Raw genomic sequence first — 11497 nt, 5'->3', positions numbered from 1 at the left:
ATGGCAGACCCTCACGGGAAGCCCGACGAAATGGAGTTTGCGAAAGCCCAGTGGTGACCTCACAGAGCAGAACCCAGAAAGAAGTGTGGAACTGGAGAGATAAGAGCATGCTAAGGTTTTCCTCTTGCGTGCTCAGGACCGACCACATACACAACCTTGTCACACATGGAACTCCTGAATGATAACACTAGCAGCGACGCGCTCCTGCCTGATCAGATGCAGCCATCTTCACATGAATAAAGTTGCCATGACTTTCTGTTAAGGGAGACACGGAGCCTCAAGAGCAGCCCCTGTGAAAGTCGGCCATGGCACCTGTCTCTGTGCGATGTTTACCACTCCCCCACTTAGTTACAGTCCCCCTGGAACTTTAACCTAAATGATAAATGGACAGTAGGATCAGCTGCCACCAGGCACCAAAAGGCGCAGCGCTGGTCTCTACAGTTGGCAGGTTGTCAGCGGAAGCCACGAGGTGAGCCTTGCTGGAGAGATGCACCGCCCCCCCTCCCCCTTGTGGGTTCCCGTGTTGCCCCTGTTATGGACTGAATGTCTGCGTTCCCCGTTCCAATTGCTAGGTTTACGTCTAATCTGCAACGTGGTGGTGTGGGAGGTGGCCTTTGGCAGATGATTAGGTCCCAAGGCTGGCACTGCCACTGGTGGGATCAGAGCTCGGAGAAGCAAAGGCTGTCTGTCTACCACACAGTAAGGAGGTGACCACCTGCAACTTTAAAGAGGGCGCTTGCCAGACATCGAACATGCTGGCGCTTATGTGTTGGACTTCTGGCCTCCCTACGGTGAGAAATAACTGTCTGTTGTTGACGCCACCTGGCCTATGGTCTCATGTGGCAGCGGCCGGGACTGACTGAGACGGCCTCATATCCAACAGCAGAGATTCTTGCACGTGGAGCAGAGAAAGAGCTAGGGGCTGGGAAGGAGACCACCCCTTCTCACATTAGTAAGAGCCTCCACCACAGCGATGCCCTATAGTTAGCATTCACGTGGAACACATATATCTCCACGTCCCATGCTTATTCTCAGACACCCACCCACCTGCCTCTTTGTCACCAGACTGCCTCGTCACCAACCCTCTAATCTTGTTTTAAGTCCCTGACCAACTCAAGCCATCGGCCCCATTCCATGGCTACCTCTCCAAAGAGGACACCACATGTTCTGATTGGAGCGCCTCCCTCCTTCCTCCAAGGACTCTCCTGAGTGGACTAGAGTGCATGGCGGTCCATGTCAGGCCCACACACTGTGCAAACCCACGGGAAACCGTGGTGGAGCCTTTTCCCTCCTCCGTCAGCGAGTCTTAGGCCAACTCCCATGAGGTCATCTGTGTGGCCTGAATGTGGGCCAATATCAGGGGAGTCTGAGATACTAGCTCATGCAAGTTACCTGTGTCCTCCGAGCCTGCCTGAGCCTCATTCATCACCCCATTTCTACCTGGAAATGTGCATCTGGGACGTTATGACTCAGTGTATCAGATAGCATTGGCTCATGTTGGGGCGCTCAGTTGGGGAGGCAATGCCTTCACTGCTGTCGGGGGCTCCTACTAGACTTCATTTGCTCCCTGGAAATGGACTTGGAAGGTGGAAATGGTGCTTTTTATAGTTGAGACTGAGGGAAGCAGAGTTTGCCACTCCAAATATGCCTTTTGGAGATACTGATTATTTTAAGTTGGTTATTTAAAAATTATTTTTGAATTATAGCTTGCATTGAACACTTTCAGGTGTACAGCCCAGTGAATAGACATTGATAAAGGTTACAAAGTATTTCCTCTGACAAGTCAAGTGCCCGCCTGGCACCACAGACAGCACAATATTGTTGGTTATATTCCCGATGCTTTGTCTCACATCCCCGTGCCTATTTCTAACTACCAACTAGCCTTTCTTCATCCCATCATCTTTTTCGACTTTGTCTCCCAACACCCGTTCCCTCCAGCCTCCATCAGTTTGCTTTCTATGTCTAGGAGTCTGTTTGCTAGAAGGCATTATGTTAAGTGACACAAGTCAGACAGAGAAAGACAAATACCAGATGATATCACTCATATGTGCAATCTAAATAACAAAATAAATGAACAAATAAAATTAAGCTGGTTATTTTTAAGAAACAAGAGACTCAGAAGAAAGCTTTGACTGCCTAAAAGGGTCTGGATGCAGGGGCCTGCTCCAGGACGGGGACTGACATCACGGACGACGACAGTTTACCACGAACCGAGTGGGGCAGACAGGGAGGACCTTGGCCAGGCCCCTCTCATGTCTCATCTTTTTCTGGGTGACCCGGCGAGTGTTTGTTTACCAAGTGTCTGCTCCTTCCCATGCACCTGTGCATTGCCGGTGTCTCCTTTGAAATCCAAACTACCACCTGCATTTCTCCTTAGCTCAGGTGCCATGTAAGCCTCATCTGCCTGACAGGTGCCCTGGCCTCATGTTCTAACAGAGTGCCCATATGCATGTATATAATTAAATTTAGTTATTTTCTCCTGTGGATCTGTCTTATGTCGATGTGACTGTTAGACCAGCAAGAAGAACTAAGAGGGAAAAAGAGAAGGTGAAGTTCTCCCCACCCCCACAGGACAGAATAATTTCATGAAATTCCTGTGTTTGTATCTGTCCCTCCTCGACAGTCTGCTCCCTGGCCCTTTCCAATTCCCCATAATGTTTGTTTCTCATACCACCCTGTTCATACCTTTTATGGAACATCACAATTTATAGTGATATCTATTTTACGAATGCCAGTGATTCCGTTTGTCCAGAGTGGGAACTAGTAGAGGTTCTTGAAAAAGTGAAGCCCCTGGATGAGAGAAACAACTGAGCTTTGCCCTGGTAACGACGCTGCAGTGTCTCATCCTCTGCCTGTTAGGCTGATGACCGGCTAGGAAGCAGGCCAGTATAGTCGTCTCCTGTCCCAAACATGTTTGCCTTTGCTAATGCAATTTCCAGGGAAGCAGCCTTCCGGGAAGGTGCTGGGCCAATGCCCCGGGGGTTCCCGAGACCAGAGCAATCAGCTTCTTCCACCTGTGCCCTCTACCTCACAGTGACCACAGTGTCTACAGGCTTCTTCGAAGGATCACCATTGTTAGGACTGTTGGGCAAAAAATATATCAATGTCTTCATTTGAGCAGTTACAAAACTTTGAAAACAATTTTTTTTGGAAGAAGACTTAACCTGGTGTGCCCTTCAAACTCGGCAGATGTTACAGAGCTTTGAAGCTGGCTCCAAACTACCCAGGCCAACCCGCGGACCTCTTTTTGAATGCTGGTTAGTGTCTTCCTTGTACCTGCAATGAGGCTAAAATAAAAACAAAAAATACCCTCTCACTCACGGAAAGCAAAATGGCAGGAATCAAGTAGGGCCGATCCTTTGACGTTTAAGGGTCTAACAATCACACGGTGGTGCCAAACTTTTAGTCCTAGGGACAGTAAGTAATGTTTGCATATTCTTGTCTACACTTGGTAAAGCCCTATTGCAGTCCGTTTTATCTTGCTGACGGCTCACAGCCCAGAGTGCTGCTACCAGTGTGTTAGCAGTGAATGAACTCACCATGGGCGACCGTGGGAATCTTTACAGTTGCGGAGAGAGGGGCTGCTGTGCTGCCACAGCACTGCTTGTAGTTTGAAACCTTGGAGCTCCTGTTGCAAACCTCAGTTTGCTTAGAAGAATCAAAACTTTAGTGAGTATCTGATCTCCATTTCTTGGAGATTCAGGGAAAAGCAAGTCATACAAGCTCAAGTGCTTAGTTCACACCCTAGGCAATTAAAGCAAAATTTCTAAGCATCTGTCAGAAAGCAAAACAGTTTAGAAAATGCAGTTACACATTCGGTTAACGCCGTATCACCCAATAAGTCATATTATTAGCACAGGTGTGTGTATAGGAAACACAGAGAATGTTGGTCTGGATTGAATGCAGTCTCAAGTAGACATTTTTGATGCTGCATAGGCTTACTTATCATTTTCCCTGTTAGAATACTCATAGTCCTGTGACTAATTTCACAGAAGGATATAATACAAGGAACTGTTGTTGGTGTGGATTCCGTGACATTTCAGGAAGGATCACACAGGACCCAGAGTTTTGATTCTAGTCTTTGATAATATGAACTTATTAAGAAGCTTCTCTGAGGACTCCTCATAGCCAAGTTTTAAGTGCAATGAATTAGTGTGCTATTGTTTTAGTGTTTAAAAGGTCAAACAGCTAGTGAGGACTATTTACTCCTGTAGATCTCTAGAGCTTACAAATGAACTTAAATTCCAGTTCTAGACATTCAGATCAACGCTGGGAACTTCTGTGAGTACTTAACACAAGTCAGGGGCTGGGTCAAGTTGGAGTGTGAGAAGGAGCCCCTCCTTCCCATCAGCCATGACCCCTGGCCTTACTCATAGGAAGAATATTCTCACAGGGTCCCCAGAACAGATTCCTTACAACTTAAGTTAGATCCAAGAAGTCAATGTCTGGAAATTCCTCTCCTTGGTGGCTGTGGTAGTGGCTGAAGTGCCATACAACATTATGCTAACTGCTTTATGGGCAGCACTTATTTGGTAAGAACAGGGGTTGGGGGGTCATTGCCAGGCACTACTATTCAGGAAGGGTCTCTCTGTGTCCTCTCCAACTGCCAGAGGAACGATCGGATCAAGGCTATGGACCGAGTCACTTTGGCTCTTTGGCAGATTCATCAGGTATTGAAGGAGCATCTAGTATGAACCTCATGATCTTTCCATGAGAACCAGCTGAAAGCACAAGAGATCCTGGTTCTAGACAGTGAGAACAATGTCAGCAACATCCTCTGTCAATGTTATCTGGCCTGGGTTGAAATTCTGCCAAGCTTTATGCTCACCATGCGTGTCACTACTCATTTCGATTTCCTTTCCTATTTTCAGCAGTTGCGAGGAGTGAGTGCCACACGAACTGCGTTCAGTCCTGGTCTTAGGCAGCATGCGGTGGCGCTTCTGCTTCCTTGAATTAGAATCAAGGCACCGGAGGCTGAGTCATTCAGTTCTTCTCTCAAGAATTGATTCTAATCGCTGCAAGATCACTTCCTGCAAGTCTGCTTCTGGTGAACAAAGGAGTGACCTGGTCAGGAAGTTTGCACCAGCTTCAATGAAGTACTTGTCATCCCAGGGAAAGCAAGTGAACATCGGTCACGTCCAGTGCTCACAGAAACCCCCACAGCTGCAATGGCTCTAAGACTTCATGGAATCTATTACTAAAGGACGCAAAGATGAGCTTTTGGCTGCTCTCTTCAAAACGTCAACAAAGCTACTTGCTAGCTACTTGCTACACCAGCTATTTGCTCTAGGTTTCATTTTTGAGAGCAAAATAGAATAACACCATAAATCCCTGAACTCAGGGAAAAAGACGAATCGAGAGAGTCAGTAGAAGAACATTTCCTGGCTTTCCCCCCAAATAATGGCCTTTGCTCAGAGCATCCATCGTTTCCAATGCCTGGGACACAAATTTAAGCACAGGAGTGGGGTGGGTCAGTTCTCCTTGAAACTTGAGGGAATCCTCGCCAGCATCTCACTCCTTGTGTGTTTGCTGTGATTGGTGTGGTAGCAGCACAGGAGCCTTAGGGAAGGGACATGAAGGTTTGTCATGCCATACACAGTCAGTCCCAGCGAGAGCCAGCGTCAGCACAGGGACCGCACATGTTTCCACTGGCCTCTCAAGAAGAGTATTTCTTTCTCTTCCAAATACCATAGCACGGACTGCAGCTACTCGGTGGGAGCCCAGTTCTTGCCAACGTTGTGGGAGGGGCCACCCTAACGTTACTGTGTGTGAAGTTAAGGGTTGAGGTATGTAGTAAACTAAGTGGACTATTGTTGCAGGAGTCACAGATATTAGTAGAAATCTCTAGTTGGCTAACTCTGTTTGCCACCAGACTCTACATATTAAGACTGACTGAGCTTGTATGACTTCAGCTTTCTGTATCTTTATAGAAGCAACACCAGCTATTCACTGGGAATTTGAAAACAAACTTGCATTTGTGCTTATAGTTCGTGGCAAGTGAAATAAAAGAGGAATCCAGTCTCACATAATCTTGGGACTAGTATACTTACCTTGGTCTGTCTCTATTTTTCATGGTGTAAATTTTCCTCAAAGTTTTGAGAGCTTGGATTGCTGGTTCATATAGAAATATGAGGCGATAGCCCTGACCAGTGTGGCTCACTGGGTTGGGCATTGTACTGCAAAGTAAGAGGTTACCAGTTTGATTCCCAGTCAGGGCACATGCCTGGATTGCAGGCTCAGTCCCCAGTTGGTGGTGTGCAAGAAGCAACCAATTGATGTTTCTCTCACATACTGATGTTTTTCTCACCCATCGATGTTTTTCTCCCTCCCTTACAGGAGTATAATCACATCTAAAAATAAATAAATAAAATCTTAAAAAAAAAAGAAATATGAGGCAATAAAAAGACTGACGAGTAGGTGATCTGCTTCCCAGGCGGAGGCAGGGGTGAGTCATTTCGTTAAGTGCCCTTCAAATAGTATCATTATACTTACTTGGCTGATGGCAAGACAGCTGGCTCATTTTGAACAAGAGCATCCCTAATTTATGTTTTGTTTTTCCTCCTGTCTTTTCTGGTAATATGTTGGGAGAAGACTGCAGACACTTACTTTCTCTGCTTACTTTGTGGTGGTTGCAGGAATGGGTGAACTTTTACATTCAGAGACCTTCCATTGAGGACCTATGTCCAGCCCTTTCCTGTCGGCTGGGTAGGCAGAGTTTAAAGCCATGACCACCCAGCTCTGCTTCTTTGGCTACCTGCCTCCACGTACCGCATATCTTTCAGAGGTTAGGCTTAGGTTTACGGTTAGTGTTAGGGTTAAAGGGGTATAGAGATCTCTTATCTACTAGTGAACTTCCTCCCATTCTCTTCCTAAAATGTTAAGGATTTGATGGTAAGCCTGCTAGTAGCAGGATGGTGAACTTCAAAAGAAAGTAGAATGGAAGTTTATCATTCTGCTGCATGCTGGGTAATGATTCTAAGACTCCAAGGAACCCAGGCCAGCTACTCAGAGCAAACCCAGTTCATTCAAATCAATCAGCACAAGCCCACCATGGCACGGGTGAGTGGAAAGTTCGGTGGGTAGAAGTAGTCTTTTTGTTTGGGGCATTTCCTTTGTTTCTATTGTCTTTCTCTAAATTGATTCTACTAGATGTGCTGTGAAACAAAATCTTATTTAAAAATTTCCAACTAATACTGAGATGCTTAATAGGTGCTATGCTTCTTTAAAAATCAGTAGTCACTAACAAGAATCGGAAATGATAAATCTACAAATCTTTGAAGAAATTGAATTAGTCATCTGCTTCTTTTACCTAAAAGCATTTAGAAGTATAGTGGTTTTTTTCCTTGTAAATAAAACTCTGTCTCTAGCCAACATTTCCTTTAATATGTTAATTAATTTAAAAATAGCTTTCAGTAAAATCATAAGGAATTCTAGATGGCCAAGAACATAAAATGTAAATTAAAACTAATAATAATGAAGTATCTTTTTGTCTATGGAATTAGCATTGATTTACATAATGATGATATTCAGTGTTGATGAGGGAACAGATTGATGGGAGTAGAAACTGGGAAGTTTCCGGAGAGAAATTTTGCAATAAATATGGAAAGCCTTAACTATGCATATGACTTTATCAACAATTCTTCTCTGAAGAGCTTAACCTCACCAAAGAATCACCTATGTTTGAATGGATGTAATTGAAAGTATGCTGTCATGGTGCTATGTATTTACCAGTTGTTGAGACCAATCTAAATATCTAAAATAAAAAATTGACATTGCCACCTATTGTTTATACAAATGGGTACCAATGAGAAAAAATAATATTGTGGAATATTTAGTACCTTGGAAATATCCTCATAATATACAGTTACCAAAAAGAAAAGATAAAGTCTAAGGGAGATTATTAATAATATAATCTCATTCTTGTCCATTTTACTTTTATGCCAGAAAAAATCTGGAAGGGTATGCAGGCAAAATGCTAGAAAAAACAGAGACTTTGTAAAATGGGCGGACTATTTTGTAGAGAAGTTTTAGTTTCTGGACGAGTGAGCAGGAAGCATAGAGAACTCCCACAGGCTGACGCACCCCACTGCCCAGTGCCCCGGTTATTGTTATTAACATTTGCTTTGGTGTGTGGTGCGTTTGTTAAAACGAATGAGCCAGTTTTAATACATTATTATTGAAGTCCATAGTTTATACTGGGATTTACTCTTTGTGTTTATATTCTACTAGCTTTGAAGAGTGGATAGTGACCTACTCCCACCAGTACAGTTTCATACAGAATAGTTTCATTGCACCCCAATCCTCTGTGCTCAGCTTACTTCTTCCTTCCTCCCTCTCCCCAGCCTTTGCCAACCACTGATATTTTCACTGTCTTCATAAACTTTGCCTTTTCCAGAATGCCACATAGTTGACATCATACAGTGTGCAGGCTTTTTTAAGCTGGCTTCTTTCATGTAGTGACATGCTTTTAATGTTTCTCCAGATTTTTTCAGAATTGATTGCTCATTTTTTTTTAGTGTGAAATAATGTTCCATTGTCTGGATGCACCAGTTGATCTGCCCATTCACTAACTGAAGGACACCTTGGTTGTTTCCAAGTTTTAGCAATTCTGAATAAAGCTGCTATAAACATTCATGTACATATTTTTGTGTGAACATAAACTTTCAGTTCCTTTGGGTAAATATCAAGGAGTGTGATTACTGACTGAATCATATGGTGAAAGTATTTTAGTTTTGTAACAAACAGCCAAAGTGTCTTCCAGAGTGGCTGTACTATTTTGATTCTCACAAGCAATGAATGAAATGTCCTGTTACTGTACATCTTTGCTGCTGTTTGGTATTTTAGTGTCTTGGATTTTGGCCATTCTAATAGGTGTGCTAGTGCTACCTCATTGTTTTAGCTTGAATTTCCCTGATGACATATGATGCTATCATACTTTTCATTTTAAATTTCAGTAGTTCATTTCTGATAAGAAATTATTTCTAATACATTACAAGCATACAGGAAGTGGGACCAGACAGCTCTTCTCTCTCCTATCAAGTAAAAATATTTTCTGGCAGTTTAGTTAAGAACGTGTGTCAAAGTTTTATTTTAATCTTGATGCAAAGAAAAAAAGACTTTAATATATTCTAAAAATTTCACATTTGGAAGACAGATTTAAAGAAAAAATTAGATAATTGTTACACTGTACACAAAATGTTATACTACATAAAAAATAAAGGAACACTCATCCAAGGAATTCACCATCCCACTGGCACCTGTCCGAGAGGTCAGGGGAGCCCGGCAGCCATGGTATTGCAGCGCGCCTGGGGCTCTGCTCTGCACCCAGGACTGTGTGACTGGTGGACCGACTGTCCAAGCAGAGCCAGGTTTCCCAGAACAAGTCTTAATCCCATTAAAGCTTATTAGAAAATTGCTCAAGCATTTGATTGGAAGTGCTAATTTCTTTTCAAAATGAATTGTGAATTACATCATACCTACAGTTCTGTCCCAGGCTAGACTTTGGACGATTTTTTTTTCATCCCTTTTTAGTCCATATGGAGGTGGGTAGCTTGGCACATACCCTTCCCTTTCTGGTTGCACTTCCTCTTCTCTCCCTCATGTTTCCCTCTGTCTTCCTGATCTCTTCCTTGAGTTTCGGCTCTGGGCTATTGGTTTTCCATCTGAGAAGTCTGAAGTAGAAACAGAAATAATAGCAGCAGCCAAATCTTACACTGATTACTGTATAATAGATGTTGTTCTAAACACTATGCATATATTTACCAATTTGATCCCTACAAGCCCTTGGATGTAGATATTGCACATGTCCTATTTCAGCTGAGGCAACTGAGGCACAGAGAGGTTAAGTAGCTTGCTTAATGTCACACAGCTAACAAGTGGTAGATTTGAACACAAATCTACTTTTAACCACTGCTTCTAACCACTCTGATATAGAGACGAACATCTATCAGACAAACCTTTCTCTCTTTATATTTATTTTCACCTGGGCAAAATGAAAAAGAAAGACAGGAGTGAGAGAGATGGAAAACCATTGGCCCACAATAAAAAAGTTTACCTGTCTTAGTCTGTTCAGATGCTATAAGAAAACACCACAGACTGGGTGGCTTAAACAACAGACATTTCTTTCTCACACTTTGAAGGCTGGAAGTCCAAGATCAAGGTGCAGCTGATTTGGTTCCAGGTGAGTCCTGCCTCCTAGTTTGTAGTCAGCTGTCTTCTTGTGGGACTCTCTCACCACCGATTTTTGTGTGCATGGACGAATGGAAGAAAGTTCTAGTCTCTTCCTCTTCTTATGAGGACCCTAATTGCTTTATAGGGAATCCATCCTCTTGACTTCATCTAACTTAATTTTATCCCAAAGGAGCCACCTCCTAATACTGTCACATGGAGAATTAAAGCTTTAAGGTATGAATTTGAGGGTGGGGGCAGGAGGGAGTGGGTGGTAAGACACAAGCATTCAGTCCACAACAACACTTTAACCTATAATGTGTTGGAAATACCTGTGAACAAGTCAGCAGTGGTATCTCTGTGTAGTGGGAAAAGAGGGAATGTACTTCTGCATATTTATAATTTGATTTTCAGAAGAAATTTGATTTTTAAATAGGGGAACACATGCTATTAAAACATCTTACTATTGAATAATGACCTCCAAAGGTGTTTTTCCACCAGTTTTGCATGGAGGTGGGAAATGTTCTCTGTGAATTCCAGGGCAAAGAATTCACAGCACACACCTTTCCTTAAAATAGGTGAAGTGGCACCGTGGCACTAAGGCCATCCTGAGTGTGGGCTCTAGCCTTTGGGGAAATTACAGACCCACTGAACTAAGGTTCCTGCCCAAGCAGGGGAAGCTTCCTTCCACTCACAGAGCCTCCTGGCTGGCTGCTCAATCCACCCCACCTCTGGTGTCTCTCACGTGGAGCTCGCGGCAGGGGGTGTGGGGGTAGGGGTGGGTAGGCACAGATGGTCCCCTTCCTGTTGGACAGTGAGCAGAAAAGACCCCTTGGAATGGGCAATTTAGTGCAGCATAAAGCAAGCTGGAAAACTGCCCACCATTTCAACCATTTGTTCAGACACTTTCCCATCTCCCATTTTCTCTGCCTTTTCTTAATTTCACTTCTTTTTCTTAACATAGGATTCAATTATGGAAGAGTGCTTTATTTTTCTTTTATAAACATAGTAAACTAAAATTAAAAAAACTATAGAATGAAGGAAGCTGCATTAGGGGTTCGTGTACATCTAGAGGAAAAAGAAAAGCAATGGCGGGGGGCTTTTTTAGAGGACACTGGGCACAGAGAGGACTGAACAGGTTGTGGGCAACCTGTTCCCCAAATGTTGGCTCTGTCTCCACCATGTCACTGGCATGATCGTAAAGGTTAACTTTTTCTAGACATTTAATGCTTGAACTCAGAGCACAAAAAATGGAAGTTTAATTTATTACTGGTTAAGTCTACATAATGTCAAAATAACCACTTAAGTAATTAAAGAATATTACTCTGTG

General features: G+C 43.4%; 1 pseudogene; it reads left to right on the top strand.

Moving 5' to 3' along the window:
• The window catches only part of LOC118981864 (S100P-binding protein-like), a 29598-nt pseudogene continuing 18101 nt past the window's right edge, over positions 1 to 11497 (top strand).

The sequence above is a fragment of the Sturnira hondurensis genome, unplaced genomic scaffold, assembly GCF_014824575.4.
Source record: "Sturnira hondurensis isolate 20B ecotype Veracruz unplaced genomic scaffold, ASM1482457v3 Scaffold0024805, whole genome shotgun sequence".
NCBI lineage: Eukaryota > Metazoa > Chordata > Mammalia > Chiroptera > Phyllostomidae > Sturnira > Sturnira hondurensis.
The sequence above is the reverse complement of the archived record's forward strand: the minus strand, read 5'-3'. Positions and strand labels throughout refer to the sequence as shown.